This window comes from Sinohyriopsis cumingii, unplaced genomic scaffold (assembly GCF_028554795.1).
Source record: "Sinohyriopsis cumingii isolate HCF-2022 unplaced genomic scaffold, ASM2855479v2 utg000646l, whole genome shotgun sequence".
NCBI lineage: Eukaryota > Metazoa > Mollusca > Bivalvia > Unionida > Unionidae > Sinohyriopsis > Sinohyriopsis cumingii.
This window is the reverse complement of record NW_028315921.1, coordinates 989,016-1,016,384: the sequence shown is the minus strand read 5'-3', so window position 1 is coordinate 1,016,384 and position 27,369 is coordinate 989,016. Positions and strand designations below refer to the sequence as shown.

General features: G+C 35.9%; 8 non-coding genes across 8 annotated transcripts; 4 read left to right on the top strand and 4 right to left on the bottom strand.

Moving 5' to 3' along the window:
- Positions 1–5,636: 5,636 nt before the first annotated feature.
- On the bottom strand, positions 5,637–5,708 carry Trnam-cau (transfer RNA methionine (anticodon CAU)). Its single transcript has one exon. It is a non-coding gene; the product is annotated as a tRNA-Met (tRNA).
- A 722-nt stretch (positions 5,709–6,430) lies between these two features.
- Trnas-gcu (transfer RNA serine (anticodon GCU)) lies at positions 6,431–6,512 on the top strand. The gene has a single exon. It is a non-coding gene; the product is annotated as a tRNA-Ser (tRNA).
- A 6,825-nt stretch (positions 6,513–13,337) lies between these two features.
- Positions 13,338–13,409, bottom strand: Trnam-cau (transfer RNA methionine (anticodon CAU)). The gene has a single exon. It is a non-coding gene; the product is annotated as a tRNA-Met (tRNA).
- A 722-nt stretch (positions 13,410–14,131) lies between these two features.
- On the top strand, positions 14,132–14,213 carry Trnas-gcu (transfer RNA serine (anticodon GCU)). The gene has a single exon. It is a non-coding gene; the product is annotated as a tRNA-Ser (tRNA).
- A 6,814-nt stretch (positions 14,214–21,027) lies between these two features.
- Trnam-cau (transfer RNA methionine (anticodon CAU)) lies at positions 21,028–21,099 on the bottom strand. The gene has a single exon. It is a non-coding gene; the product is annotated as a tRNA-Met (tRNA).
- Positions 21,100–21,821: 722 nt separating this feature from the next.
- On the top strand, positions 21,822–21,903 carry Trnas-gcu (transfer RNA serine (anticodon GCU)). Its single transcript has one exon. It is a non-coding gene; the product is annotated as a tRNA-Ser (tRNA).
- Positions 21,904–26,494: 4,591 nt separating this feature from the next.
- Trnam-cau (transfer RNA methionine (anticodon CAU)) lies at positions 26,495–26,566 on the bottom strand. Its single transcript has one exon. It is a non-coding gene; the product is annotated as a tRNA-Met (tRNA).
- A 721-nt stretch (positions 26,567–27,287) lies between these two features.
- Positions 27,288–27,369, top strand: Trnas-gcu (transfer RNA serine (anticodon GCU)). Its single transcript has one exon. It is a non-coding gene; the product is annotated as a tRNA-Ser (tRNA).

Below are 27,369 nucleotides of genomic sequence, written 5' to 3'. Positions count from 1 at the left end.
CTTATATTCTGAGGGCTAGGGTTAAATTAAGTTTCACAATAATACAACGTTCATGGAATCGCGGTAGTTTCATGGAAAATATAATTTGTGAGCCGACTAATTCCATACCTGTGTACTCCAATATTAATAAAACCAATAACGTACTTGCAAGTTTATCTTTAACCTCTTTAAGTTTTGTATATAATCTGCTATACTTAGACACGTTAACACCAAAATGTCTACATAACTGCTGTTTCTGGAGCACTCTCAAAATCCAAGAACCATTTTCACTTGTTTCGTTTGTAGTCAGACGACTTTTCGGTGAACACAACGATCTTAGGTTTCTAGAAGTTATATCCAAATGCCGACTTTATGGAGTGCACGTTGCATATAAAACAGTATCTGATCCACTAATACCGTGTGCAACAATTGTGGAGACCAATACGAGTTATAGCACTACCTTGGTAAGTGGTTACAATAGCTGCAATTGATCAGCATAACAAACACATACGTATCGATGATATTGCTATTCGAGAGCTTCATAATTACAGTTGATAGCAATATTTACGATCTTTGGAGATCAAGAGAGAATGGTACTATGCGACCTATGGCAGTGCAGGATGGATTATATCTTAAATTCCTCCAAATTATATATTGGTATGCAAAATATTTTGTTATGCATGTACATCATTATGAGATCGATCCTAAAATAACTACATGCAACGAAGAAATTAGGCACTTACTTAAATTAGATAATGTTTGTAATGATGAATAGGTATGTAGAGTGAAATCTATTATTATTGAGGGAAAGAGTAAAATATTTTAGTGAACAACTCACTTAGTGGATAATGCAAAATATAAAAGTAAGAATTCTCGCTCCTATACAGTACGAAGAGAAAGAAAGAAAGTTTCCAAGAATTGTATAGATGTCAAGACAAAATGATTCTATTTTCTGTAAAATTTACCGCTAAAGATTCATTTGATATCAATACATAGGAAGAACTCGAACAACAATGAAGTGACTAAGAAATAAAATTGTTTTGAGGTGTTATACCGAGATTTTAATCCAGTTTGGTGATTGAAAGTGACGCAAATAGCAAATACTTTCCAAATCCTGAAAAATATCAACAAAAGCGAAATGTTATTAATGAATCCATTGATGACTTTGGCTCACTTGTTTCAAATGAAAATCAAATATTAAAATGCATTTATAAGTTTTATTGTATTTTGTAATTATCGAACACAGTTGATGAGAGTTGTAAAGAATCAGTTTTAATCTTGGTAAATTCATCCGTACCTGCTGATGATACGTATTTGAGTAGGGTCATACAAGGGTTGATAAAATACATGCAGCTATAAATATAATGTCTAAAATTAGATATTTTGGTCTGGTTAAATCGATAAAGTAGTTGTATTTTACAACGTTTTAAATTATGAATATGATAACCTGTTAGAGATTTTTTCTTCTTCAGATCGTTAACAAGGAATCAATTACGTCATGGACAGTGAGATTTGATACAATATCATTTTTTACAACACCAAGAGCGACTAAAGAAGCTGGAAATATTGGCGACCTATGAGACTATTTAATGTAGATGATACTATTTTGACGAGGGTTATGGCTCATGGTTTGAAATGGGTATTACCCAAAATTATGCCTCTAATTCAGACATGCTCTATAATTTGAAGGGATATTGCTGATACAGCATTCACTGTAGGAGATGTCATTGCTATGACCTAGAGGGACAAAATCGAGGGATATACCTTAAAAATTGATAAAAGCAACGTTTTTGACAGAGTCAAAAGTTTGTCTCATTCACATAAATTTTGGATTTGGTCAAATTTTTATTCAGCCGATATTAAAGACAGTGTTAAATGCAGTGTGCATCTAACACCATTCTTTCCGATTAAAACTTCTCTCTGATAAGGCTGTTCTCTATCGGTAATGCTATATATAATACCAGTTGAACGTTAAGGGTGATACTAGAGTGGCAAATGTATTTTTTCTAGTGAGTAAATGTTTCCAAAACAAAATACCCTACTCCAAAAGGAAACAGCGGCTGGTTTACGGACAATCAAGCTACTTAAAAGCGAGTAAAACATTTGTGCTATACATGAACAGAAGTCATACAATTTAGTATCACCTCTGTGTAATAAGTTTTAATTTTAGACAAAGTGTTATTCTAACTGAGCTCCAGCACTAGTTCCCAAAATTAAGATAACGTGATCACAATGTTGAAATTGGAGCTGTCTGCAGAATTCAACAGAGACTGCTTGATGAATTAAATAAAAGTTCCGTTTGTTTTCTTTATTCCCTTTTGAACCAGATCCTTTACAATATAAACCAAGTACAATAAATGATTGATTAATAGATTCTTTCTTTGCTAATGTCATGGTTGTACCATCGGCATGTTGAAAGACTTTACTTGTACTGCTAGACAATAGAAATAGAGCAACATTGACATAATAATTTATAATTATAGCGAGCCCTAAATGTTCCGCTTCAAATAAATATAGTATAGTTAGTATAGGGCAACTTTGGAGGACTGAATGTTTAATTGAAAAGGCTTTCATTAAATGCATTTAACACTGTTTCTAATTTCAATATAAAATATTTGTATCCATTAAATAAAACTGTCACCAAACCCGAATTGTCGTAAAAGAGATACCAGTATGAATGGTTGACTCTGTGAAAAGCTTTTTCTTGATCAGTTTCATCACCTCTTTCTTCACCATCTGCACCCTGTATTACTTCATCAACCTCGTGTTCATCATCTTCTACAACTTGAATCCCCAATCTATCTTCCTTTGTGGCAACGTCAGCAATTCGGTAATTAATTTCTTCAATTTAATCATTTAGCATGTAACATCTTTAGGCAGTTGTATTTCTTAAGTCATATTTCCCACATGAACACAAATAAAGAAAATTTCCACAATTGTCAGAGCTTGGCCTTTTGTACTTCCTAGGAACATGACGCTGTTTCCAACACTTGTGGCACACGAAATCTGTGCAATCTGTCATCATGCGACCCGGGTCAAGACAAAAAGAGCGCACCTTTACTTGATTATCATGCAATAACTTAACGAACTAATGGTCACTTACAGTTTGATGCTTCCGACTGTAGGGCTAAGATTTTATCTCTTTTGGAAAACTGTATTTTACATAATATTACAAATCTATGTTCTTAACCTAAGTAATAGAAAAGATGTAAAACCAGCAAGTATTGTAAAATGTAACAAATAATTTCTCTAGAATACGAAATAAAACATGAAATAACAAATAATAAATATTTAAAAAATAACAAACAATCAAAATTAAATATCCAAAACAAAAATGCGTCACGTCTGTCACACGATTTCTAGGGTAGTATCTATCCTGAATGGGAGATAGGAATTCCACTCCGTATTCTCTTATCTTGATACCTATCTCTTCGTCGGAAACGTGTGCAGGTAGGCGACGTATTTATACAATAATAGTGTCAGAATATGAGGAAGTACAGTCATAGTTATCACTGCCAATTCCACTTTAGATTATACTCTTTATTTGGCAACGTAACCTCATACAAATTTGAAACTTTCGGCACAACTACATAGAAAGACATTTTGTTTTTTCGTTGACTGATTGGATCGTGAAAGTTGTTATGTCCTAAGCATAGGTAGGGCGTATTTCTAAAGCTAGTCACATGATCACATCTATTCATTCCGCGCTGACGTAGATTTCTTGTGACCAGAGATTCATACTCCAAAAACTCTCTTCAGTCAGTTTGTCTTTCGATGTCAATGCGTCTCACAAATAACTGAATGTCCAATTTGCCGTAATTATAGACAGGGTAGCTTGAATCGAACAACACATTGCAGATAGCTCTCGATCGGATTATGCAAAGTCACATATTGTTTCATTGAGAAAGACACATTTCCTTGTTTAAAATAATCCGATATCGAGTAGTAGAAAATAATTGATACATCTTATTTATGACAATGATATATGGGCGTGTTTGGGATTTAAGGCAGTCATAAAGTCTAGTACACCCCGGTAAAACATTTTATGGAAACAACAACACTAACCTCTTAGCTGCATTAGTTGACTACCTAATCAATTGTTTATAATGAACGTTCTAGTTCCATTAGTTGCCTCCCTTGGTTCGACAAAAGAAAAACGATTGACCCCCTCCTGCAACAATTGAATAAATGGCGAATCCGAAAGGAGGATTGCGTTTTACTAAGGAGCATATATCAGATGGGACTTTCACAACCAAATGTGCCATTCTTCTTAATTTATTATTATTATTATTATTATTATTATTATTATTATTCTTATACCCTTGATAACTGTTTATCTACTGTTCTAAATATGAAGTTGAAAGGGACTTATTTTTCATGTCCTTAAATAAGCAGCACTTAAATGTCCTCCATATGTTTCACAGACAAATGTTTTTGTGCATGGGAACACATTAGATATAATGTCAACATGAATATCGATGTTTCTGGCTGTATTTGAACAACCTCTCATTTTAAATTCTGATAATTCATGTGGTTGGAAAATATTCATGTTCACATAACTTATAAAGGCAGGAATTGTTTGTGTTTAGGACGTTGTTTGTGAATCAAATCCTGAGATCAAAGCGAAAAATACAGAAAACTTACAATTGTATAATAGAAAGTATACCTTTAGAATGACACAAAAGAATCAAACCCCACCGTGACCAATTGAAGAAATACTATGTATCCCAAAATTGATAGCAAATTGTATGACCTCTATTCATATACACCACAATTATTTTACAGGCTCATCTAAAGTTTAATTTTCGAGAACCAGCCTCCGTTTCCTTCCGGAGCAGGATATCAAGTTTGGAAACATGTAATCACTGGAAATGTGTAAATTTGCCTTTTAAGAGCACATATTGTACGGATTAACGAAAAATTGAAACAAAATAAATTCCATTTTTAATATGGCAATGTCATGTCAGAGGTCAAAACTTTTCGGCACTTTTGGGTGGGATCGCAGGGGTGGTTCAGTATGTATTTTTCACAGGGAGCGCAAAGAAGACCGCAAGCTGACTGTGGGATTTAGCAGCTAGTGAGGGCCAGGGAGACAAACACTCATTTTTGTCTGGGGGTGGGGAAGGGTGATGCCGGCGGTGGGGTGGGAAACACGGGGAGGCTTGTCCACCTGATCACTGTCGAACGTTCCAATGCTATATCATTACATGCCACATTGTTTTTCTTTTGCTTGTATCATGTCCTTGACAAATTGTTTTCTGTACCTTTAAATTCTCTACAATAATTGATACAGTGCCAAAGAAAAGAACTTAATATTTTACATGCATGTATCAACTTCTATATAGGATCTCAACAAAATACATGGCTTAAGGGTGAAAGTAATGTTACCTTGACCTTTTGTTATATTTCACTTTAGCTGCATGTACATTTGACATTTTATTATTGCTAGAACGGTGTAGAAGGTCCAAATTCGCACCAAAAAAGCCGTCATTGAAGCGTGAAAAGTAAATTACATTGACCCACATTTTATATATGAAATCAGATACATATTTACTGAATGTGCCTTTTATTTATATTTTTGTGCCTGAAGATAAATGATAATTTGATGTTATGAATTTAAAATTAAAAACAAAAAACAAAAACCAAATAAAAGTGATTAGCAGAGCGTGGTTTCGATCCACGGACCTCTGGGTTATGGGCCCAGCACGCTTCCACTGCGCCACTCTGCTGTTAGTTGTTATTGTTGTTGTTATAGGGTTTAACGCCATTTTTCAGCACAAGATAGGCTATACATGGCGGCCAGTATTGATGGTGGAGGAAGAACCCGGGAAAACCCCGGAAAGAACCACCGACCCACGAGAAGCTACCGGCAAGCTTTCTCACATGTCCACATTGGCCGAGCCCGAGACTCGAACCCACGCAGACAGAGGTGAGATGGCAGTGATCCGTGACGGAGAGCGCTTTAGACCACTCGGCCACTCGGCTCTGCTGTTAGAAAACATTGATTTTTATAACTTAAAAAAAAAATGGAACTGATATTCACTTATCTGATGTAATACTTACCGAAGTGATGAATACAACGAATGTTCGTACGAGTTTTTTCCCTTGCCTAACAATCCATTGATATGAACATGCTTGCTCACTAAGGGACCGACCATGTATTTGTTTCTGTTTATTGGGTGGGTAGGTGGGTAATGTTGAGTTTTCTCCCAGCCAGGAGAATTGTTTTAATTTACCTGAAGATATATATTTCTTCTTTTAAAGAATATCATGCACTAGGTTCTTTATGTGCACATCAGTTAGAGCTAGGATGGTTCGATGGTTAGAATTTTTTTCTGTCTGAAAAAGACATATATTGAATCGTGAATATCAGACAAAAGTTGTGTGTGGTTTAGGCCAGGTAGCTATAGATCACTCCCTACATAAATAGTGTACTCATCAAAATACACCGGACGAGGTGGCCGAGTGGTTAAGGCGATGGACTGCTAATCCATTGGGGTCTCCCCGCGTGGGTTCGAATCCCATCTTCGTCGATATACATTTTATCTGATGTGTAGAACTTTTAGTTATGACTACAAACCGTATTCATCAATATTGTAATGTGATATCGTCACGTCAGAAAGAAAACACGCCTAATGATGTCTCCATGATTTTTTTGGTGGTTTGTGTCTTGAATGGACTGACGTTTTGTGCATGTTTGTGACAGGTTTGTGTATTGACCTGTTCCGGCTGCATCTTTATAATCGAGTTGTACTTTTTGTGCGTGTGGAACATTTTATCTCCCACAGGAGAAAAAAAAACAACAACATTTCTTGGCATTGAAATAAAGTCCCAGTAGTGCTAACATGCATGCGGGAAGTGTAGCCAAATATCAATGCCGCGAATCGGCCGATTAGCAGAAACATTTAGGGTTGCGAGCAAGGCAAAAGGGATCAAGTTAAGGTTTGGGAGGGTAAGGGGTGAGTTGTTTCCAAAATTCCAAAACGGCACCAAAGCACACGCGTATGTGTCTGTTTACTAGAAGTGTGTGTAATACCCATTAAAACGATGGTCAAATTTTAAGTAACAGGAGACTGTACGTTTGTATACTCGGATAGTCTTGGACAACAATCTACAATTGCGGTTAATGTTAAGAAGGTCAAAGAAACTGATGTTATCAGAAGTGTAGAAGAAATGACGGGGAAAATGTTCGTTTATGTAGCTGTCCTTTCACCTGTTCATACTTTAAGTACCTGTGTACCAAACTGATTAAAATCAGATCTCCGCTGTTACCAAATGAAGATCTGACAGCCATCGCTTAGAAGGCATATTCTGGTACCTATGCTATTACCATAATTGCTAATTTTATCAACCAGTCAGATGAGGTCTAATATCTTTGCGTTTTGAGAAAGAGCACCGTGGGTGAAAAGGATGAATGTGTATCGAACGATTTGATTCACTTTCAGATTTTTTGAAAGTTGCATTTCCATTGGCTAATTTAATGGTCACCTGAATGTCATTCTTCAGTGGTCGTCGTCACATCTTCACGTAGGACAGCGGAGATCTGATTTTATCAGATTGGTGTCTATGTTGACCGGGGTATAGATATTCCTCTTCATATTCTTTCTAATTTCTACTTATTTCTTCTTCTAAAAGGTACACAGGTACATAAAGTATGAACATGTGAACGTAATACCTTCCAGATGTATAGCGCACAAGCAATGGACTCTCTCCAGTTCACTTATATTCTGAGGGCTAGGGTTAAATTAAGTTTCACAATAATACAACGTTCATGGAATCGCGGTAGTTTCATGGAAAATATAATTTGTGAGCCGACTAATTCCATACCTGTGTACTCCAATATTAATAAAACCAATAACGTACTTGCAAGTTTATCTTTAACCTCTTTAAGTTTTGTATATAATCTGCTATACTTAGACACGTTAACACCAAAATGTCTACATAACTGCTGTTTCTGGAGCACTCTCAAAATCCAAGAACCATTTTCACTTGTTTCGTTTGTAGTCAGACGACTTTTCGGTGAACACAACGATCTTAGGTTTCTAGAAGTTATATCCAAATGCCGACTTTATGGAGTGCACGTTGCATATAAAACAGTATCTGATCCACTAATACCGTGTGCAACAATTGTGGAGACCAATACGAGTTATAGCACTACCTTGGTAAGTGGTTACAATAGCTGCAATTGATCAGCATAACAAACACATACGTATCGATGATATTGCTATTCGAGAGCTTCATAATTACAGTTGATAGCAATATTTACGATCTTTGGAGATCAAGAGAGAATGGTACTATGCGACCTATGGCAGTGCAGGATGGATTATATCTTAAATTCCTCCAAATTATATATTGGTATGCAAAATATTTTGTTATGCATGTACATCATTATGAGATCGATCCTAAAATAACTACATGCAACGAAGAAATTAGGCACTTACTTAAATTAGATAATGTTTGTAATGATGAATAGGTATGTAGAGTGAAATCTATTATTATTGAGGGAAAGAGTAAAATATTTTAGTGAACAACTCACTTAGTGGATAATGCAAAATATAAAAGTAAGAATTCTCGCTCCTATACAGTACGAAGAGAAAGAAAGAAAGTTTCCAAGAATTGTATAGATGTCAAGACAAAATGATTCTATTTTCTGTAAAATTTACCGCTAAAGATTCATTTGATATCAATACATAGGAAGAACTCGAACAACAATGAAGTGACTAAGAAATAAAATTGTTTTGAGGTGTTATACCGAGATTTTAATCCAGTTTGGTGATTGAAAGTGACGCAAATAGCAAATACTTTCCAAATCCTGAAAAATATCAACAAAAGCGAAATGTTATTAATGAATCCATTGATGACTTTGGCTCACTTGTTTCAAATGAAAATCAAATATTAAAATGCATTTATAAGTTTTATTGTATTTTGTAATTATCGAACACAGTTGATGAGAGTTGTAAAGAATCAGTTTTAATCTTGGTAAATTCATCCGTACCTGCTGATGATACGTATTTGAGTAGGGTCATACAAGGGTTGATAAAATACATGCAGCTATAAATATAATGTCTAAAATTAGATATTTTGGTCTGGTTAAATCGATAAAGTAGTTGTATTTTACAACGTTTTAAATTATGAATATGATAACCTGTTAGAGATTTTTTCTTCTTCAGATCGTTAACAAGGAATCAATTACGTCATGGACAGTGAGATTTGATACAATATCATTTTTTACAACACCAAGAGCGACTAAAGAAGCTGGAAATATTGGCGACCTATGAGACTATTTAATGTAGATGATACTATTTTGACGAGGGTTATGGCTCATGGTTTGAAATGGGTATTACCCAAAATTATGCCTCTAATTCAGACATGCTCTATAATTTGAAGGGATATTGCTGATACAGCATTCACTGTAGGAGATGTCATTGCTATGACCTAGAGGGACAAAATCGAGGGATATACCTTAAAAATTGATAAAAGCAACGTTTTTGACAGAGTCAAAAGTTTGTCTCATTCACATAAATTTTGGATTTGGTCAAATTTTTATTCAGCCGATATTAAAGACAGTGTTAAATGCAGTGTGCATCTAACACCATTCTTTCCGATTAAAACTTCTCTCTGATAAGGCTGTTCTCTATCGGTAATGCTATATATAATACCAGTTGAACGTTAAGGGTGATACTAGAGTGGCAAATGTATTTTTTCTAGTGAGTAAATGTTTCCAAAACAAAATACCCTACTCCAAAAGGAAACAGCGGCTGGTTTACGGACAATCAAGCTACTTAAAAGCGAGTAAAACATTTGTGCTATACATGAACAGAAGTCATACAATTTAGTATCACCTCTGTGTAATAAGTTTTAATTTTAGACAAAGTGTTATTCTAACTGAGCTCCAGCACTAGTTCCCAAAATTAAGATAACGTGATCACAATGTTGAAATTGGAGCTGTCTGCAGAATTCAACAGAGACTGCTTGATGAATTAAATAAAAGTTCCGTTTGTTTTCTTTATTCCCTTTTGAACCAGATCCTTTACAATATAAACCAAGTACAATAAATGATTGATTAATAGATTATTTCTTTGCTAATGTCATGGTTGTACCATCGGCATGTTGAAAGACTTTACTTGTACTGCTAGACAATAGAAATAGAGCAACATTGACATAATAATTTATAATTATAGCGAGCCCTAAATGTTCCGCTTCAAATAAATATAGTATAGTTAGTATAGGGCAACTTTGGAGGACTGAATGTTTAATTGAAAAGGCTTTCATTAAATGCATTTAACACTGTTTCTAATTTCAATATAAAATATTTGTATCCATTAAATAAAACTGTCACCAAACCCGAATTGTCGTAAAAGAGATACCAGTATGAATGGTTGACTCTGTGAAAAGCTTTTTCTTGATCAGTTTCATCACCTCTTTCTTCACCATCTGCACCCTGTATTACTTCATCAACCTCGTGTTCATCATCTTCTACAACTTGAATCCCCAATCTATCTTCCTTTGTGGCAACGTCAGCAATTCGGTAATTAATTTCTTCAATTTAATCATTTAGCATGTAACATCTTTAGGCAGTTGTATTTCTTAAGTCATATTTCCCACATGAACACAAATAAAGAAAATTTCCACAATTGTCAGAGCTTGGCCTTTTGTACTTCCTAGGAACATGACGCTGTTTCCAACACTTGTGGCACACGAAATCTGTGCAATCTGTCATCATGCGACCCGGGTCAAGACAAAAAGAGCGCACCTTTACTTGATTATCATGCAATAACTTAACGAACTAATGGTCACTTACAGTTTGATGCTTCCGACTGTAGGGCTAAGATTTTATCTCTTTTGGAAAACTGTATTTTACATAATATTACAAATCTATGTTCTTAACCTAAGTAATAGAAAAGATGTAAAACCAGCAAGTATTGTAAAATGTAACAAATAATTTCTCTAGAATACGAAATAAAACATGAAATAACAAATAATAAATATTTAAAAAATAACAAACAATCAAAATTAAATATCCAAAACAAAAATGCGTCACGTCTGTCACACGATTTCTAGGGTAGTATCTATCCTGAATGGGAGATAGGAATTCCACTCCGTATTCTCTTATCTTGATACCTATCTCTTCGTCGGAAACGTGTGCAGGTAGGCGACGTATTTATACAATAATAGTGTCAGAATATGAGGAAGTACAGTCATAGTTATCACTGCCAATTCCACTTTAGATTATACTCTTTATTTGGCAACGTAACCTCATACAAATTTGAAACTTTCGGCACAACTACATAGAAAGACATTTTGTTTTTTCGTTGACTGATTGGATCGTGAAAGTTGTTATGTCCTAAGCATAGGTAGGGCGTATTTCTAAAGCTAGTCACATGATCACATCTATTCATTCCGCGCTGACGTAGATTTCTTGTGACCAGAGATTCATACTCCAAAAACTCTCTTCAGTCAGTTTGTCTTTCGATGTCAATGCGTCTCACAAATAACTGAATGTCCAATTTGCCGTAATTATAGACAGGGTAGCTTGAATCGAACAACACATTGCAGATAGCTCTCGATCGGATTATGCAAAGTCACATATTGTTTCATTGAGAAAGACACATTTCCTTGTTTAAAATAATCCGATATCGAGTAGTAGAAAATAATTGATACATCTTATTTATGACAATGATATATGGGCGTGTTTGGGATTTAAGGCAGTCATAAAGTCTAGTACACCCCGGTAAAACATTTTATGGAAACAACAACACTAACCTCTTAGCTGCATTAGTTGACTACCTAATCAATTGTTTATAATGAACGTTCTAGTTCCATTAGTTGCCTCCCTTGGTTCGACAAAAGAAAAACGATTGACCCCCTCCTGCAACAATTGAATAAATGGCGAATCCGAAAGGAGGATTGCGTTTTACTAAGGAGCATATATCAGATGGGACTTTCACAACCAAATGTGCCATTCTTCTTAATTTATTATTATTATTATTATTATTATTATTATTATTATTATTCTTATACCCTTGATAACTGTTTATCTACTGTTCTAAATATGAAGTTGAAAGGGACTTATTTTTCATGTCCTTAAATAAGCAGCACTTAAATGTCCTCCATATATTTCACAGACAAATGTTTTTGTGCATGGGAACACATTAGATATAATGTCAACATGAATATCGATGTTTCTGGCTGTATTTGAACAACCTCTCATTTTAAATTCTGATAATTCATGTGGTTGGAAAATATTCATGTTCACATAACTTATAAAGGCAGGAATTGTTTGTGTTTAGGACGTTGTTTGTGAATCAAATCCTGAGATCAAAGCGAAAAATACAGAAAACTTACAATTGTATAATAGAAAGTATACCTTTAGAATGACACAAAAGAATCAAACCCCACCGTGACCAATTGAAGAAATACTATGTATCCCAAAATTGATAGCAAATTGTATGACCTCTATTCATATACACCACAATTATTTTACAGGCTCATCTAAAGTTTAATTTTCGAGAACCAGCCTCCGTTTCCTTCCGGAGCAGGATATCAAGTTTGGAAACATGTAATCACTGGAAATGTGTAAATTTGCCTTTTAAGAGCACATATTGTACGGATTAACGAAAAATTGAAACAAAATAAATTCCATTTTTAATATGGCAATGTCATGTCAGAGGTCAAAACTTTTCGGCACTTTTGGGTGGGATCGCAGGGGTGGTTCAGTATGTATTTTTCACAGGGAGCGCAAAGAAGACCGCAAGCTGACTGTGGGATTTAGCAGCTAGTGAGGGCCAGGGAGACAAACACTCATTTTTGTCTGGGGGTGGGGAAGGGTGATGCCGGCGGTGGGGTGGGAAACACGGGGAGGCTTGTCCACCTGATCACTGTCGAACGTTCCAATGCTATATCATTACATGCCACATTGTTTTTCTTTTGCTTGTATCATGTCCTTGACAAATTGTTTTCTGTACCTTTAAATTCTCTACAATAATTGATACAGTGCCAAAGAAAAGAACTTAATATTTTACATGCATGTATCAACTTCTATATAGGATCTCAACAAAATACATGGCTTAAGGGTGAAAGTAATGTTACCTTGACCTTTTGTTATATTTCACTTTAGCTGCATGTACATTTGACATTTTATTATTGCTAGAACGGTGTAGAAGGTCCAAATTCGCACCAAAAAAGCCGTCATTGAAGCGTGAAAAGTAAATTACATTGACCCACATTTTATATATGAAATCAGATACATATTTACTGAATGTGCCTTTTATTTATATTTTTGTGCCTGAAGATAAATGATAATTTGATGTTATGAATTTAAAATTAAAAACAAAAAACAAAAACCAAATAAAAGTGATTAGCAGAGCGTGGTTTCGATCCACGGACCTCTGGGTTATGGGCCCAGCACGCTTCCACTGCGCCACTCTGCTGTTAGTTGTTATTGTTGTTGTTATAGGGTTTAACGCCATTTTTCAGCACAAGATAGGCTATACATGGCGGCCAGTATTAATGGTGGAGGAAGAACCCGGGAAAACCCCGGAAAGAACCACCGACCCACGAGAAGCTACCGGCAAGCTTTCTCACATGTCCACATTGGCCGAGCCCGAGACTCGAACCCACGCAGACAGAGGTGAGATGGCAGTGATCCGTGACGGAGAGCGCTTTAGACCACTCGGCCACTCGGCTCTGCTGTTAGAAAACATTGATTTTTATAACTTTAAAAAAAAATGGAACTGATATTCACTTATCTGATGTAATACTTACCGAAGTGATGAATACAACGAATGTTCGTACGAGTTTTTTCCCTTGCCTAACAATCCATTGATATGAACATGCTTGCTCACTAAGGGACCGACCATGTATTTGTTTCTGTTTATTGGGTGGGTAGGTGGGTAATGTTGAGTTTTCTCCCAGCCAGGAGAATTGTTTTAATTTACCTGAAGATATATATTTCTTCTTTTAAAGAATATCATGCACTAGGTTCTTTATGTGCACATCAGTTAGAGCTAGGATGGTTCGATGGTTAGAATTTTTTTCTGTCTGAAAAAGACATATATTGAATCGTGAATATCAGACAAAAGTTGTGTGTGGTTTAGGCCAGGTAGCTATAGATCACTCCCTACATAAATAGTGTACTCATCAAAATACACCGGACGAGGTGGCCGAGTGGTTAAGGCGATGGACTGCTAATCCATTGGGGTCTCCCCGCGTGGGTTCGAATCCCATCTTCGTCGATATACATTTTATCTGATGTGTAGAACTTTTAGTTATGACTACAAACCGTATTCATCAATATTGTAATGTGATATCGTCACGTCAGAAAGAAAACACGCCTAATGATGTCTCCATGATTTTTTTGGTGGTTTGTGTCTTGAATGGACTGACGTTTTGTGCATGTTTGTGACAGGTTTGTGTATTGACCTGTTCCGGCTGCATCTTTATAATCGAGTTGTACTTTTTGTGCGTGTGGAACATTTTATCTCCCACAGGAGAAAAAAAAAACAACAACATTTCTTGGCATTGAAATAAAGTCCCAGTAGTGCTAACATGCATGCGGGAAGTGTAGCCAAATATCAATGCCGCGAATCGGCCGATTAGCAGAAACATTTAGGGTTGCGAGCAAGGCAAAAGGGATCAAGTTAAGGTTTGGGAGGGTAAGGGGTGAGTTGTTTCCAAAATTCCAAAACGGCACCAAAGCACACGCGTATGTGTCTGTTTACTAGAAGTGTGTGTAATACCCATTAAAACGATGGTCAAATTTTAAGTAACAGGAGACTGTACGTTTGTATACTCGGATAGTCTTGGACAACAATCTACAATTGCGGTTAATGTTAAGAAGGTCAAAGAAACTGATGTTATCAGAAGTGTAGAAGAAATGACGGGGAAAATGTTCGTTTATGTAGCTGTCCTTTCACCTGTTCATACTTTAAGTACCTGTGTACCAAACTGATTAAAATCAGATCTCCGCTGTTACCAAATGAAGATCTGACAGCGATCGCTTAGAAGGCATATTCTGGTACCTATGCTATTACCATAATTGCTAATTTTATCAACCAGTCAGATGAGGTCTAATATCTTTGCGTTTTGAGAAAGAGCACCGTGGGTGAAAAGGATGAATGTGTATCGAACGATTTGATTCACTTTCAGATTTTTTGAAAGTTGCATTTCCATTGGCTAATTTAATGGTCACCTGAATGTCATTCTTCAGTGGTCGTCGTCACATCTTCACGTAGGACAGCGGAGATCTGATTTTATCAGATTGGTGTCTATGTTGACCGGGGTATAGATATTCCTCTTCATATTCTTTCTAATTTCTACTTATTTCTTCTTCTAAAAGGTACACAGGTACATAAAGTATGAACATGTGAACGTAATACCTTCCAGATGTATAGCGCACAAGCAATGGACTCTCTCCAGTTCACTTATATTCTAAGGGCTAGGGTTAAATTAAGTTTCACAATAATACAACGTTCATGGAATCGCGGTAGTTTCATGGAAAATATAATTTGTGAGCCGACTAATTCCATACCTGTGTACTCCAATATTAATAAAACCAATAACGTACTTGCAAGTTTATCTTTAACCTCTTTAAGTTTTGTATATAATCTGCTATACTTAGACACGTTAACACCAAAATGTCTACATAACTGCTGTTTCTGGAGCACTCTCAAAATCCAAGAACCATTTTCACTTGTTTCGTTTGTAGTCAGACGACTTTTCGGTGAACACAACGATCTTAGGTTTCTAGAAGTTATATCCAAATGCCGACTTTATGGAGTGCACGTTGCATATAAAACAGTATCTGATCCACTAATACCGTGTGCAACAATTGTGGAGACCAATACGAGTTATAGCACTACCTTGGTAGGTGGTTACAATAGCTGCAATTGATCAGCATAACAAACACATACGTATCGATGATATTGCTATTCGAGAGCTTCATAATTACAGTTGATAGCAATATTTACGATCTTTGGAGATCAAGAGAGAATGGTACTATGCGAACTATGGCAGTGCAGGATGGATTATATCTTAAATTCCTCCAAATTATATATTGGTATGCAAAATATTTTGTTATGCATGTACATCATTATGAGATCGATCCTAAAATAACTACATGCAACGAAGAAATTAGGCACTTACTTAAATTAGATAATGTTTGTAATGATGAATAGGTATGTAGAGTGAAATCTATTATTATTGAGGGAAAGAGTAAAATATTTTAGTGAACAACTCACTTAGTGGATAATGCAAAATATAAAAGTAAGAATTCTCGCTCCTATACAGTACGAAGAGAAAGAAAGAAAGTTTCCAAGAATTGTATAGATGTCAAGACAAAATGATTCTATTTTCTGTAAAATTTACCGCTAAAGATTCATTTGATATCAATACATAGGAAGAACTCGAACAACAATGAAGTGACTAAGAAATAAAATTGTTTTGAGGTGTTATACCGAGATTTTAATCCAGTTTGGTGATTGAAAGTGACGCAAATAGCAAATACTTTCCAAATCCTGAAAAATATCAACAAAAGCGAAATGTTATTAATGAATCCATTGATGACTTTGGCTCACTTGTTTCAAATGAAAATCAAATATTAAAATGCATTTATAAGTTTTATTGTATTTTGTAATTATCGAACACAGTTGATGAGAGTTGTAAAGAATCAGTTTTAATCTTGGTAAATTCATCCGTACCTGCTGATGATACGTATTTGAGTAGGGTCATACAAGGGTTGATAAAATACATGCAGCTATAAATATAATGTCTAAAATTAGATATTTTGGTCTGGTTAAATCGATAAAGTAGTTGTATTTTACAACGTTTTAAATTATGAATATGATAACCTGTTAGAGATTTTTTCTTCTTCAGATCGTTAACAAGGAATCAATTACGTCATGGACAGTGAGATTTGATACAATATCATTTTTTACAACACCAAGAGCGACTAAAGAAGCTGGAAATATTGGCGACCTATGAGACTATTTAATGTAGATGATACTATTTTGACGAGGGTTATGGCTCATGGTTTGAAATGGGTATTACCCAAAATTATGCCTCTAATTCAGACATGCTCTATAATTTGAAGGGATATTGCTGATACAGCATTCACTGTAGGAGATGTCATTGCTATGACCTAGAGGGACAAAATCGAGGGATATACCTTAAAAATTGATAAAAGCAACGTTTTTGACAGAGTCAAAAGTTTGTCTCATTCACATAAATTTTGGATTTGGTCAAATTTTTATTCAGCCGATATTAAAGACAGTGTTAAATGCAGTGTGCATCTAACACCATTCTTTCCGATTAAAACTTCTCTCTGATAAGGCTGTTCTCTATCGGTAATGCTATATATAATACCAGTTGAACGTTAAGGGTGATACTAGAGTGGCAAATGTATTTTTTCTAGTGAGTAAATGTTTCCAAAACAAAATACCCTACTCCAAAAGGAAACAGCGGCTGGTTTACGGACAATCAAGCTACTTAAAAGCGAGTAAAACATTTGTGCTATACATGAACAGAAGTCATACAATTTAGTATCACCTCTGTGTAATAAGTTTTAATTTTAGACAAAGTGTTATTCTAACTGAGCTCCAGCACTAGTTCCCAAAATTAAGATAACGTGATCACAATGTTGAAATTGGAGCTGTCTGCAGAATTCAACAGAGACTGCTTGATGAATTAAATAAAAGTTCCGTTTGTTTTCTTTATTCCCTTTTGAACCAGATCCTTTACAATATAAACCAAGTACAATAAATGATTGATTAATAGATTCTTTCTTTGCTAATGTCATGGTTGTACCATCGGCATGTTGAAAGACTTTACTTGTACTGCTAGACAATAGAAATAGAGCAACATTGACATAATAATTTATAATTATAGCGAGCCCTAAATGTTCCGCTTCAAATAAATATAGTATAGTTAGTATAGGGCAACTTTGGAGGACTGAATGTTTAATTGAAAAGGCTTTCATTAAATGCATTTAACACTGTTTCTAATTTCAATATAAAATATTTGTATCCATTAAATAAAACTGTCACCAAACCCGAATTGTCGTAAAAGAGATACCAGTATGAATGGTTGACTCTGTGAAAAGCTTTTTCTTGATCAGTTTCATCACCTCTTTCTTCACCATCTGCACCCTGTATTACTTCATCAACCTCGTGTTCATCATCTTCTACAACTTGAATCCCCAATCTATCTTCCTTTGTGGCAACGTCAGCAATTCGGTAATTAATTTCTTCAATTTAATCATTTAGCATGTAACATCTTTAGGCAGTTGTATTTCTTAAGTCATATTTCCCACATGAACACAAATAAAGAAAATTTCCACAATTGTCAGAGCTTGGCCTTTTGTACTTCCTAGGAACATGACGCTGTTTCCAACACTTGTGGCACACGAAATCTGTGCAATCTGTCATCATGCGACCCGGGTCAAGACAAAAAGAGCGCACCTTTACTTGATTATCATGCAATAACTTAACGAACTAATGGTCACTTACAGTTTGATGCTTCCGACTGTAGGGCTAAGATTTTATCTCTTTTGGAAAACTGTATTTTACATAATATTACAAATCTATGTTCTTAACCTAAGTAATAGAAAAGATGTAAAACCAGCAAGTATTGTAAAATGTAACAAATAATTTCTCTAGAATACGAAATAAAACATGAAATAACAAATAATAAATATTTAAAAAATAACAAACAATCAAAATTAAATATCCAAAACAAAAATGCGTCACGTCTGTCACACGATTTCTAGGGTAGTATCTATCCTGAATGGGAGATAGGAATTCCACTCCGTATTCTCTTATCTTGATACCTATCTCTTCGTCGGAAACGTGTGCAGGTAGGCGACGTATTTATACAATAATAGTGTCAGAATATGAGGAAGTACAGTCATAGTTATCACTGCCAATTCCACTTTAGATTATACTCTTTATTTGGCAACGTAACCTCATACAAATTTGAAACTTTCGGCACAACTACATAGAAAGACATTTTGTTTTTTCGTTGACTGATTGGATCGTGAAAGTTGTTATGTCCTAAGCATAGGTAGGGCGTATTTCTAAAGCTAGTCACATGATCACATCTATTCATTCCGCGCTGACGTAGATTTCTTGTGACCAGAGATTCATACTCCAAAAACTCTCTTCAGTCAGTTTGTCTTTCGATGTCAATGCGTCTCACAAATAACTGAATGTCCAATTTGCCGTAATTATAGACAGGGTAGCTTGAATCGAACAACACATTGCAGATAGCTCTCGATCGGATTATGCAAAGTCACATATTGTTTCATTGAGAAAGACACATTTCCTTGTTTAAAATAATCCGATATCGAGTAGTAGAAAATAATTGATACATCTTATTTATGACAATGATATATGGGCGTGTTTGGGATTTAAGGCAGTCATAAAGTCTAGTACACCCCGGTAAAACATTTTATGGAAACAACAACACTAACCTCTTAGCTGCATTAGTTGACTACCTAATCAATTGTTTATAATGAACGTTCTAGTTCCATTAGTTGCCTCCCTTGGTTCGACAAAAGAAAAACGATTGACCCCCTCCTGCAACAATTGAATAAATGGCGAATCCGAAAGGAGGATTGCGTTTTACTAAGGAGCATATATCAGATGGGACTTTCACAACCAAATGTGCCATTCTTCTTAATTTATTATTATTATTATTATTATTATTATTATTATACCCTTGATAACTGTTTATCTACTGTTCTAAATATGAAGTTGAAAGGGACTTATTTTTCATGTCCTTAAATAAGCAGCACTTAAATGTCCTCCATATGTTTCACAGACAAATGTTTTTGTGCATGGGAACACATTTGATATAATGTCAACATGAATATCGATGTTTCTGGCTGTATTTGAACAACCTCTCATTTTAAATTCTGATAATTCATGTGGTTGGAAAATATTCATGTTCACATAACTTATAAAGGCAGGAATTGTTTGTGTTTAGGACGTTGTTTGTGAATCAAATCCTGAGATCAAAGCGAAAAATACAGAAAACTTACAATTGTATAATAGAAAGTATACCTTTAGAATGACACAAAAGAATCAAACCCCACCGTGACCAATTGAAGAAATACTATGTATCCCAAAATTGATAGCAAATTGTATGACCTCTATTCATATACACCACAATTATTTTACAGGCTCATCTAAAGTTTAATTTTCGAGAACCAGCCTCCGTTTCCTTCCGGAGCAGGATATCAAGTTTGGAAACATGTAATCACTGGAAATGTGTAAATTTGCCTTTTAAGAGCACATATTGTACGGATTAACGAAAAATTGAAACAAAATAAATTCCATTTTTAATATGGCAATGTCATGTCAGAGGTCAAAACTTTTCGGCACTTTTGGGTGGGATCGCAGGGGTGGTTCAGTATGTATTTTTCACAGGGAGCGCAAAGAAGACCGCAAGCTGACTGTGGGATTTAGCAGCTAGTGAGGGCCAGGGAGACAAACACTCATTTTTGTCTGGGGGTGGGGAAGGGTGATGCCGGCGGTGGGGTGGGAAACACGGGGAGGCTTGTCCACCTGATCACTGTCGAACGTTCCAATGCTATATCATTACATGCCACATTGTTTTTCTTTTGCTTGTATCATGTCCTTGACAAATTGTTTTCTGTACCTTTAAATTCTCTACAATAATTGATACAGTGCCAAAGAAAAGAACTTAATATTTTACATGCATGTATCAACTTCTATATAGGATCTCAACAAAATACATGGCTTAAGGGTGAAAGTAATGTTACCTTGACCTTTTGTTATATTTCACTTTAGCTGCATGTACATTTGACATTTTATTATTGCTAGAACGGTGTAGAAGGTCCAAATTCGCACCAAAAAAGCCGTCATTGAAGCGTGAAAAGTAAATTACATTGACCCACATTTTATATATGAAATCAGATACATATTTACTGAATGTGCCTTTTATTTATATTTTTGTGCCTGAAGATAAATGATAATTTGATGTTATGAATTTAAAATTAAAAACAAAAAACAAAAACCAAATAAAAGTGATTAGCAGAGCGTGGTTTCGATCCACGGACCTCTGGGTTATGGGCCCAGCACGCTTCCACTGCGCCACTCTGCTGTTAGTTGTTATTGTTGTTGTTATAGGGTTTAACGCCATTTTTCAGCACAAGATAGGCTATACATGGCGGCCAGTATTAATGGTGGAGGAAGAACCCGGGAAAACCCCGGAAAGAACCACCGACCCACGAGAAGCTACCGGCAAGCTTTCTCACATGTCCACATTGGCCGAGCCCGAGACTCGAACCCACGCAGACAGAGGTGAGATGGCAGTGATCCGTGACGGAGAGCGCTTTAGACCACTCGGCCACTCTGCTCTGCTGTTAGAAAACATTGATTTTTATAACTTTAAAAAAAAATGGAACTGATATTCACTTATCTGATGTAATACTTACCGAAGTGATGAATACAACGAATGTTCGTACGAGTTTTTTCCCTTGCCTAACAATCCATTGATATGAACATGCTTGCTCACTAAGGGACCGACCATGTATTTGTTTCTGTTTATTGGGTGGGTAGGTGGGTAATGTTGAGTTTTCTCCCAGCCAGGAGAATTGTTTTAATTTACCTGAAGATATATATTTCTTCTTTGAAAGAATATCATGCACTAGGTTCTTTATGTGCACATCAGTTAGAGCTAGGATGGTTCGACGGTTAGAATTTTTTTCTGTCTGAAAAAGACATATATTGAATCGTGAATATCAGACAAAAGTTGTGTGTGGTTTAGGCCAGGTAGCTATAGATCACTCCCTACATAAATAGTGTACTCATCAAAATACACCGGACGAGGTGGCCGAGTGGTTAAGGCGATGGACTGCTAATCCATTGGGGTCTCCCCGCGTGGGTTCGAATCCCATCTTCGTCGATATACATTTTATCTGATGTGTAGAACTTTTAGTTATGACTACAAACCGTATTCATCAATATTGTAATGTGATATCGTCACGTCAGAAAGAAAACACGCCTAATGATGTCTCCATGATTTTTTTTGGTGGTTTGTGTCTTGAATGGACTGACGTTTTGTGCATGTTTGTGACAGGTTTGTGTATTGACCTGTTCCGGCTGCATCTTTATAATCGAGTTGTACTTTTTGTGCGTGTGGAACATTTTATCTCCCACAGGAGAAAAAAAAAAACAACAACATTTCTTGGCATTGAAATAAAGTCCCAGTAGTGCTAACATGCATGCGGGAAGTGTAGCCAAATATCAATGCCGCGAATCGGCCGATTAGCAGAAACATTTAGGGTTGCGAGCAAGGCAAAAGGGATCAAGTTAAGGTTTGGGAGGGTAAGGGGTGAGTTGTTTCCAAAATTCCAAAACGGCACCAAAGCACACGCGTATGTGTCTGTTTACTAGAAGTGTGTGTAATACCCATTAAAACGATGGTCAAATTTTAAGTAACAGGAGACTGTACGTTTGTATACTCGGATAGTCTTGGACAACAATATACAATTGCGGTTAATGTTAAGAAGGTCAAAGAAACTGATGTTATCAGAAGTGTAGAAGAAATGACGGGGAAAATGTTCGTTTATGTAGCTGTCCTTTCACCTGTTCATACTTTAAGTACCTGTGTACCAAACTGATTAAAATCAGATCTCCGCTGTTACCAAATGAAGATCTGACAGCGATCGCTTAGAAGGCATATTCTGGTACCTATGCTATTACCATAATTGCTAATTTTATCAACCAGTCAGATGAGGTCTAATATCTTTGCGTTTTGAGAAAGAGCACCGTGGGTGAAAAGGATGAATGTGTATCGAACGATTTGATTCACTTTCAGATTTTTTGAAAGTTGCATTTCCATTGGCTAATTTAATGGTCACCTGAATGTCATTCTTCAGTGGTCGTCGTCACATCTTCACGTAGGACAGCGGAGATCTGATTTTATCAGATTGGTGTCTATGTTGACCGGGGTATAGATATTCCTCTTCATATTCTTTCTAATTTCTACTTATTTCTTCTTCTAAAAGGTACACAGGTACATAAAGTATGAACATGTGAACGTAATACCTTCCAGATGTATAGCGCACAAGCAATGGACTCTCTCCAGTTCACTTATATTCTGAGGGCTAGGGTTAAATTAAGTTCCGTTTGTTTTCTTTATTCCCTTTTGAACCAGATCCTTTACAATATAAACCAAGTACAATAAATGATTGATTAATAGATTCTTTCTTTGCTAATGTCATGGTTGTACCATCGGCATGTTGAAAGACTTTACTTGTACTGCTAGACAATAGAAATAGAGCAACATTGACATAATAATTTATAATTATAGCGAGCCCTAAATGTTCCGCTTCAAATAAATATAGTATAGTTAGTATAGGGCAACTTTGGAGGACTGAATGTTTAATTGAAAAGGCTTTCATTAAATGCATTTAACACTGTTTCTAATTTCAATATAAAATATTTGTATCCATTAAATAAAACTGTCACCAAACCCGAATTGTCGTAAAAGAGATACCAGTATGAATGGTTGACTCTGTGAAAAGCTTTTTCTTGATCAGTTTCATCACCTCTTTCTTCACCATCTGCACCCTGTATTACTTCATCAACCTCGTGTTCATCATCTTCTACAACTTGAATCCCCAATCTATCTTCCTTTGTGGCAACGTCAGCAATTCGGTAATTAATTTCTTCAATTTAATCATTTAGCATGTAACATCTTTAGGCAGTTGTATTTCTTAAGTCATATTTCCCACATGAACACAAATAAAGAAAATTTCCACAATTGTCAGAGCTTGGCCTTTTGTACTTCCTAGGAACATGACGCTGTTTCCAACACTTGTGGCACACGAAATCTGTGCAATCTGTCATCATGCGACCCGGGTCAAGACAAAAAGAGCGCACCTTTACTTGATTATCATGCAATAACTTAACGAACTAATGGTCACTTACAGTTTGATGCTTCCGACTGTAGGGCTAAGATTTTATCTCTTTTGGAAAACTGTATTTTACATAATATTACAAATCTATGTTCTTAACCTAAGTAATAGAAAAGATGTAAAACCAGCAAGTATTGTAAAATGTAACAAATAATTTCTCTAGAATACGAAATAAAACATGAAATAACAAATAATAAATATTTAAAAAATAACAAACAATCAAAATTAAATATCCAAAACAAAAATGCGTCACGTCTGTCACACGATTTCTAGGGTAGTATCTATCCTGAATGGGAGATAGGAATTCCACTCCGTATTCTCTTATCTTGATACCTATCTCTTCGTCGGAAACGTGTGCAGGTAGGCGACGTATTTATACAATAATAGTGTCAGAATATGAGGAAGTACAGTCATAGTTATCACTGCCAATTCCACTTTAGATTATACTCTTTATTTGGCAACGTAACCTCATACAAATTTGAAACTTTCGGCACAACTACATAGAAAGACATTTTGTTTTTTCGTTGACTGATTGGATCGTGAAAGTTGTTATGTCTTAAGCATAGGTAGGGCGTATTTCTAAAGCTAGTCACATGATCACATCTATTCATTCCGCGCTGACGTAGATTTCTTGTGACCAGAGATTCATACTCCAAAAACTCTCTTCAGTCAGTTTGTCTTTCGATGTCAATGCGTCTCACAAATAACTGAATGTCCAATTTGCCGTAATTATAGACAGGGTAGCTTGAATCGAACAACACATTGCAGATAGCTCTCGATCGGATTATGCAAAGTCACATATTGTTTCATTGAGAAAGACACATTTCCTTGTTTAAAATAATCCGATATCGAGTAGTAGAAAATAATTGATACATCTTATTTATGACAATGATATATGGGCGTGTTTGGGATTTAAGGCAGTCATAAAGTCTAGTACACCCCGGTAAAACATTTTATGGAAACAACAACACTAACCTCTTAGCTGCATTAGTTGACTACCTAATCAATTGTTTATAATGAACGTTCTAGTTCCATTAGTTGCCTCCCTTGGTTCGACAAAAGAAAAACGATTGACCCCCTCCTGCAACAATTGAATAAATGGCGAATCCGAAAGGAGGATTGCGTTTTACTAAGGAGCATATATCAGATGGGACTTTCACAACCAAATGTGCCATTCTTCTTAATTTATTATTATTATTATTATTATTATTATTATTATTATTATTATTCTTATACCCTTGATAACTGTTTATCTACTGTTCTAAATATGAAGTTGAAAGGGACTTATTTTTCATGTCCTTAAATAAGCAGCACTTAAATGTCCTCCATATGTTTCACAGACAAATGTTTTTGTGCATGGGAACACATTAGATATAATGTCAACATGAATATCGATGTTTCTGGCTGTATTTGAACAACCTCTCATTTTAAATTCTGATAATTCATGTGGTTGGAAAATATTCATGTTCACATAACTTATAAAGGCAGGAATTGTTTGTGTTTAGGACGTTGTTTGTGAATCAAATCCTGAGATCAAAGCGAAAAATACAGAAAACTTACAATTGTATAATAGAAAGTATACCTTTAGAATGACACAAAAGAATCAAACCCCACCGTGACCAATTGAAGAAATACTATGTATCCCAAAATTGATAGCAAATTGTATGACCTCTATTCATATACACCACAATTATTTTACAGGCTCATCTAAAGTTTAATTTTCGAGAACCAGCCTCCGTTTCCTTCCGGAGCAGGATATCAAGTTTGGAAACATGTAATCACTGGAAATGTGTAAATTTGCCTTTTAAGAGCACATATTGTACGGATTAACGAAAAATTGAAACAAAATAAATTCCATTTTTAATATGGCAATGTCATGTCAGAGGTCAAAACTTTTCGGCACTTTTGGGTGGGATCGCAGGGGTGGTTCAGTATGTATTTTTCACAGGGAGCGCAAAGAAGACCGCAAGCTGACTGTGGGATTTAGCAGCTAGTGAGGGCCAGGGAGACAAACACTCATTTTTGTCTGGGGGTGGGGAAGGGTGATGCCGGCGGTGGGGTGGGAAACACGGGGAGGCTTGTCCACCTGATCACTGTCGAACGTTCCAATGCTATATCATTACATGCCACATTGTTTTTCTTTTGCTTGTATCATGTCCTTGACAAATTGTTTTCTGTACCTTTAAATTCTCTACAATAATTGATACAGTGCCAAAGAAAAGAACTTAATATTTTACATGCATGTATCAACTTCTATATAGGATCTCAACAAAATACATGGCTTAAGGGTGAAAGTAATGTTACCTTGACCTTTTGTTATATTTCACTTTAGCTGCATGTACATTTGACATTTTATTATTGCTAGAACGGTGTAGAAGGTCCAAATTAGCACCAAAAAAAGCCGTCATTGAAGCGTGAAAAGTAAATTACATTGACCCACATTTTATATATGAAATCAGATACATATTTACTGAATGTGCCTTTTATTTATATTTTTGTGCCTGAAGATAAATGATAATTTGATGTTATGAATTTAAAATTAAAAACAAAAACCAAAAACCAAATAAAAGTGATTAGCAGAGCGTGGTTTCGATCCACGGACCTCTGGGTTATGGGCCCAGCACGCTTCCACTGCGCCACTCTGCTGTTAGTTGTTATTGTTGTTGTTATAGGGTTTAACGCCATTTTTCAGCACAAGATAGGCTATACATGGCGGCCAGTATTAATGGTGGAGGAAGAACCCGGGAAAACCCCGGAAAGAACCACCGACCCACGAGAAGCTACCGGCAAGCTTTCTCACATGTCCACATTGGCCGAGCCCGAGACTCGAACCCACGCAGACAGAGGTGAGATGGCAGTGATCCGTGACGGAGAGCGCTTTAGACCACTCGGCCACTCGGCTCTGCTGTTAGAAAACATTGATTTTTATAACTTTAAAAAAAATGGAACTGATATTCACTTATCTGATGTAATACTTACCGAAGTGATGAATACAACGAATGTTCGTACGAGTTTTTTCCCTTGCCTAACAATCCATTGATATGAACATGCTTGCTCACTAAGGGACCGACCATGTATTTGTTTCTGTTTATTGGGTGGGTAGGTGGGTAATGTTGAGTTTTCTCCCAGCCAGGAGAATTGTTTTAATTTACCTGAAGATATATATTTCTTCTTTTAAAGAATATCATGCACTAGGTTCTTTATGTGCACATCAGTTAGAGCTAGGATGGTTCGATGGTTAGAATTTTTTTCTGTCTGAAAAAGACATATATTGAATCGTGAATATCAGACAAAAGTTGTGTGTGGTTTAGGCCAGGTAGCTATAGATCACTCCCTACATAAATAGTGTACTCATCAAAATACACCGGACGAGGTGGCCGAGTGGTTAAGGCGATGGACTGCTAATCCATTGGGGTCTCCCCGCGTGGGTTCGAATCCCATCTTCGTCG